This window comes from Oryctolagus cuniculus, chromosome 7 (genome assembly GCF_964237555.1).
Source record: "Oryctolagus cuniculus chromosome 7, mOryCun1.1, whole genome shotgun sequence".
In the NCBI taxonomy this organism is placed as follows: Eukaryota; Metazoa; Chordata; class Mammalia; order Lagomorpha; family Leporidae; genus Oryctolagus; species Oryctolagus cuniculus.
Window position 1 is genome coordinate 148,366,132 of NC_091438.1, and position 6,000 is coordinate 148,372,131.

The 6,000-nt window shown below is 55.2% G+C and overlaps 1 protein-coding gene across 2 annotated transcripts in view; it reads right to left on the reverse strand.

Moving 5' to 3' along the window:
- The window catches only part of ZBTB40 (zinc finger and BTB domain containing 40), an 80,967-nt gene extending 77,148 nt beyond the window's left edge, over nt 1-3,819 (reverse strand). For both annotated transcript variants that reach the window (XM_051856713.2, XM_002715990.5), the window contains exon 1: nt 3,645-3,819. The gene's annotated coding sequence lies outside the window, so the exon portion shown is untranslated. The remainder of the gene's footprint in view (nt 1-3,644) is intronic.
- Between the last annotated feature and the right edge of the window lie 2,181 nt (nt 3,820-6,000).

Genomic DNA, 6,000 nt, shown 5'->3' on the forward strand with positions numbered 1-6,000 from the left:
GTTGAAGAGCTCAAAGAGGCTGAGGGGCCACTGCCCTCCCCCAGGGCGCCGGCATGGGCTGTACTCGGGCAGACTAATGTAAATACTCCATATGAGGCAACAGGGCACACCAATTTGTTTTTCAATCTATTTTATTTCAGCTCAAAGCATCCTTGCAGACAGACAGCCCAGGAAAGCAAGCCACACCTTGCTTATATGCAGTCTTCCTCAATCTCCAAAGGCAGCTGAGTGTTGCCAAAGTGTGGCTTGTTTTCCTGGGCTGCCTGTCTGTGAGGATGCTTTGAACTGAAATAAAATAGATTGAAAAACAAATTGGTATGCCCTGGCTCTCCCTGCAGCTTCATATTATCCTTCAAAGCTCGTGCTACCACCTACTCCTTGTTGGAACCCAACAGACCCAAATCACAGAGTAAGACTGCAATGCTTCAGATGTGAAGGACCCACCCAAACCTGAAATAGCAATTTAATTTGGGGCTTGTTGTTTAACATTGCATTAACATGCCACTCTGACCGGCTCCCTGCTCCATCTGCTGCGCTGGACTGTATCTTCGGATGACATGTGCAGAATGGTTACTGGTTACAGTTTAAAGCAAAATTTGACACTGCTGATCTTTCTGTATAGCACCCTCGATTTACTGCTGCCTCTTCACGTTCAGGAGCCCACACATCATCCTATTTTTACCTGTTCAAAAAGTCTGCTCCTATTGTCAAAGCATTCAACACTGCTTTAAAGTATGCGACGTTATTTTGCGAACCTTTAAAGGAAACCTGAAATCACTAGCCAACAAATTGTAAAATGACCACCAAGGAGACGCCTCACACTTTCTTTCCTGTTTGCTATGCGAAAGGCCAGCTGGTAGCAGAAGGGGCGGATCCAACAGCTGGTTTATTCTCCAAGATCCGACCAGCGGGCCAAAGCCAGGCAGTGCATCAGCAGAGAGCCAGAGTGGCAGTGGAGGTGCTGGGACAGGAACCAGTGCTCCAGCATGGAAACCAGCGCCCCAGGCAGCAGCCTGACCCCTGTGCCACGGCACCCACCCCACCCAGCACTTTCTTGGACTGCCCTAAGAAAACACCTCTACCTTTGGAGAAGCAAAGAAATAGTTTCAAGCTTAAAACACTAAAATACGGAAAAATGCTCTGTACACAGTTGAATAATTTGGTTTAAAAAATAAAGCCCATTTGGAAGAGTTCCTCTCTAAATAAAGGCACTAAGAAAAGAATAAGATTTCCTCTCCCCAATAATAGAAAAACCATCCCTCCTTCAAATTTTGTCTGTAATACACTTCTGGATTTTTCCTATTATTTAATACTGGAAGTAAATTTCTATTGGGGCTAGATTTGGAATTCAGCAACGTATTCAGCAACAAGAAACAAACACTGAACCTATTAATCAGCACGACTCTGAGGAGGGCCTGCTGTCCACGCTGTCCACACAGAGAGGATGAGCTCTGAAGATCAGAAGGACATACAGCCGCCCGGAAGGAAAGCCGGGACAGGGACTGGGCTCGGGACAATCAACCACAGCCCAGCCACTGCTTCTCCCCTCTCCCACTCCCCAGGACGCAGAGTTCTTCCCAGCTTCGCTCCCTTTCCCTTCCTCACTACACTTTTTGTCACTCATCAAGTTTCAGCCTCAACTCCCTTCTCAAGAGCCGTCTTCCCCGGGGATCCAGGTAAAAAGTGCCTCTCCCAACCAGTCTCTCTGCCAGCACTGTTCTACCAGCTGGGAATAACGTGTCATTTCGTTGCCGTCTGGACACAGGGTGCCTCAGGGCCATCCCGCTCACCCCGCACAGAGGGCCCCGCACAGCGGCAGCTAGTGCACAGCAGGCAGTCACATTCCGCTCAGTGGTGACTGGATTTGCTTCTGTACTGCCCACCTGGAAGCCTCAGGTAAGGTGTGGGCCTGCCCTTGAGGACCTGCCGAGCTGGCAGGAGACAGTCAGCAGATGGAAGGGTTCAGCGCCATGTGTCAGTGTGAGGGGCCGGTGCTATGTCGGAGCAGGTAAAGCCACCACCTGACACCAGCACCCGTATGGGCGCTGGTTCAAGTCTCAGCTGCTCCACTTCCCTTCCAGTTCCCTGCCAATGCGCCTGGGGAAGCAGTGGAAGATGGCCCAAGTGCTTGGGCCCCTGCACCCACGTGGGAGATCCAGAAGCAGCTCCTGGCTCCTGGCTTCAGCCTGGCCCAGCCCCGGCCATCACTGTCATTTGGGAAGTGAACCAGCAGATAGAAACTCTCTCTGTAATTCTGCCTTTCAAATAAACAAATAAATCTTTTTTTTTTTTTAAGATCTATTTATTTACTTGAAAGCCAGTGTTACACAAAAAGACAGGTCTTCCATCCGCTGGTTCACTCCCCAGATGGCCACAACAGCCAGAGCTGCGCCGATCTGAAGCCAGGAGCCAGGAGCTTCCTCTGGGTCTCCCACGTGGGTGCAGGGGCCCAAGCACTTGGGCCATCCCCTACTGCTTTCCCAGGCCACAGCAGAGAGCTGGATTGGAAGAGGAGCAACTGGGACTAGAACCAGCGCCTGTATGGGATGCCGGCGCTTCAGGCCAGGGCGTTAACCCGCTGTGCCACAGCGCTGGCCCCACAAAAAATCTTAAAAGCAAAAAACTCCTGAAAGACGAATAACTAGGTTTGGGACCAATGCCAGATTAGAAACATTTCTACAGCAGAAAGGAGGTGAAGGGCAAACGCGTGCTATTCGGCCAAGGAGTTTCGCGATTGAGCCTGCACCAGCATCCTAAGATCCGGATACAGCTGTAGGGGGAGAAAACCAGAACCAAGCCCGCAGCACGGCCGTCTGGCCCCGGCCCCGGGCACCTGCCGCACCCGCTCTCCGGCCCTGCACCCGGCTGCTTTTCTAAAGCGAAACGCCGTGTACCCGCGAAGCGCTACCAAAACCGCGGCAAAGCTACGGACGAGCAGACAGAAGCAGCCGGCCCGCGGCGGGCTCCGTGTGGACGGTGTGACTGCTACACAAGGCGGCAGAAACAGGCACCCCCCCAAACAGTCACCAAGACCAGAGGGCCGCGAGGGGCGGGCGGGACGGCCAGGCCCCCGCCGAGCCCATCGACTCCCCCGGGGCGGGGTGCGCAGGCTTCGCTCCGGGCGCTGTCACTGTCGCACTGTCGGCCGGGCGGCCACGCAGCACCCCCGGACCGCAAGCGCACAACAAGCGTGGCCGTGCTCCAACCAAACTTCACTGACGGACACTGCGATCTGACAAGTGACATCGGATACTCTTCCCCCCGCCCCCAACCGTTTCAAACGTGAAGACCGTTTTCAGTCCCGGCTTGCAGAAACCGAGACCCGGGGCGACAGGGGGCGGATGTGGCTGGGCCCGGGGGGAGGCCGAGGGTCGGGCCCAGCTGGCCTCCCTCGGGACCCGGCCCGGCCCAGCGCCCCGACCGGGTCCCCGCGGCCGATCCCCCCGCCCGAGCCTGCGCTCGCCGTGGGGGAAGCCCCGGGGGAGCCACGTCCCGGGGCGGACTGGGGGCGGACAGGACTTAGGAGGGCCCCGCGAAGTGCGCCACGCAGAGGGGTCTCCGCGAGCCTCTTATGTCGGACGCCTCTCGGGCCTCAGTTGCAAAAGGGGTCTCCACGTTGAGTCCCAGCCCGTTTCTATGGTTACCTGTTCAGCACCGATTCAAACTGCCGTTCTTTATTGATAGCGCCATAGAGGACACGAACACTCCTACCCAAAGGGAACAATAAAGCTTTCGCCATTCAACAGCCGCGCAGACTCCAGAGGGCGGCCATCTTGAGGCCGGCGCGGAGGGGGGGGGATGAGACCGAGGGGAAGGCCCGACAGTCCGTGCGCCAAGTCACGTGCCGGAGGCGGTCTCGCGAGAGGGCGGGGCCTGCTCTCCACCAATCCTAGGACTCGGGTGAGCCGGCTGTTTGCCTTGTCTCCAACCTCGTTTCTTGGCCACGCCCCCTCCCCGGCATATCTTGGGAATGTGCTAATATTGTTCCACCTCTTCTCGCAGGGGTATCTCTAGGGTTAGGGCATTATTTCAAAGAATAGCAGAGAAGTAGGCGTAAAAAAAGCTTTTTACTTTCTCCCAAACAACCCGTAACACGTGCAAGGCGGAGGTGGGACGGGATCCGCCGCCTCAGGCGCACTCTCATTGGTGGGGCGGTTTGGCGCCGCTCGGAGGTAATAGGCTGCCAGGCGGAGTATCGGCGAATCACGGTCCTGGAGGGCATTCTGGTCCCGCCCCCTCCGCCGCACTTGAGGCTGCCGCGTTGTGAGGGAAGGCGCTGGGTGTCCGTCGCCCCGCGTCCCCCACTGCGTGTCCTACGTCAGAGGCCCCTCCCCTACACAAGCGGGTGTAGACCGAGCCCGACAGGCCTGCGGCCTCCGGGTCGAGCTCCCGCTGTGGTCACGGCCGTTCCATCCGCGTGTCCGTGTTGGGCCTGGGTCCCTCGCTGTCGCGCGGACTCGCTCCCTCAGCGTCATTTTCATCCCAACGTGAGCCTGCGGCTCGAACTGGCAGTCCCCCGTTGCCGTCAGGGGTCCGACGCGCAGCTGTCGCTGTTGGCCGCGGACCGTCACTGCGTGGTCACTTGGTCAGGCCAGCCTTCCGCGGTGGTGCACGGTTGCCATGGTTACCCTCGCGCCGCCTCACGTCAGGGTCCTGACCCCTCGCCCCCACATTCTCTTTCAGCGGGAGCCCCCCGACCTAGGGTTGTCGGGTGGATCAGACGCCTGAAGCAGCGCTTGGCACACAGTAGGTGCTCCAGGGATACTGATGGCATTCACGGAGTTTTTTTAAAAGGCATTTTTGCCAATGTGCTGTGTGTCCCATGCGCTTGACTTGAGACTTAGGACCCTCAAAAAACTGGAAGTCAGTGTCCAGGCACAATCTGTCCCCCCAGTACCACTCATCAAGACTCTGTCTTCCAGGGAGAGAGGTTGAAACCCTGACTGGATCTCAGACCCGTCTCCCAGTGCCTGGTTGGAGTCCAGCTCTGTGCCGGTGTGCACCCGGGGAGGAGCAGTGGATGGCTGAGTGACAGGGCCTCCGCCACTCCTGGGGGCACCCAGGCTCATGGCTTCCCTCTGGGCCAACCCCAGCTGTTGTTGCAGACAGTTGGGGAGTGAACCAGCATATGGAAGATCTCTACCTATCTCTCTATTCCTTTGCTTTTCAAGTGGACAAGAAAAAAATTTAATTAAAAAACAATTTTAATGAAAATTTAAGATGTTCAAAAAGAGCAAGAAAAGTGGCTATCACCTAGACAAAAGTCCTGGGACCATAGTTACAAAAATTTGGACTTTTTAGTTCAAATTTATTTCTAAAGGAATGCATTAGATAGTAATACTGGAAGGATTGTTTTAGACATAAAGAATGCCTGCGTTGGGGTACAGCAGGTTAAGCTGCCACCTGCAATGCTTGCATCCCATATCGAAGGGCTGGTTTGAGTCTCAGCTGCTCTGCTTCCAATCCAGTTCCCTGCTAATGCACCTGGGAAAGCAGCTGAGGATGGCCTGAGTACTTGGACCCCTACCACCCACTGGGAGAACGCGATGGAGTTCTAGGCTCCTGGTTTCAGCTTGGCCCACACCTGGCTGTTGCAGCCATTTGGGGATTTAAACCAGTAGATGAAAGACATCTCTCTCTCTCTCTCTCTCTCTCTCTTTCTCTCTCTCTCTTTCTCTCCGCTTGTCTGTCGCTTTGCCTGTCAACTAAATAAATATTTTTAAAAACCGTTGCACGCAGAATCAATGGTTACTGCCTAGATCGTCTAAGGGCCCCACCTACCTGGAGAGCCTCCAGAGCTTTGGAGAAATAATTTGTGCTTCTCACTGCCACAAGGGCCCAAACTTTGACCTTGAAGGAGAAGGTACCGAAGTCTCCTTCAGCCTACAGGGCTAATTTCCAAGCCCCGCAGCAGATGCTTGAAACCGTGGGCAGTATCGAATCCTTGGGTTTTTTCCATTGGTACATACATAATACCTATGACCCAGTTGAGTTATCAGT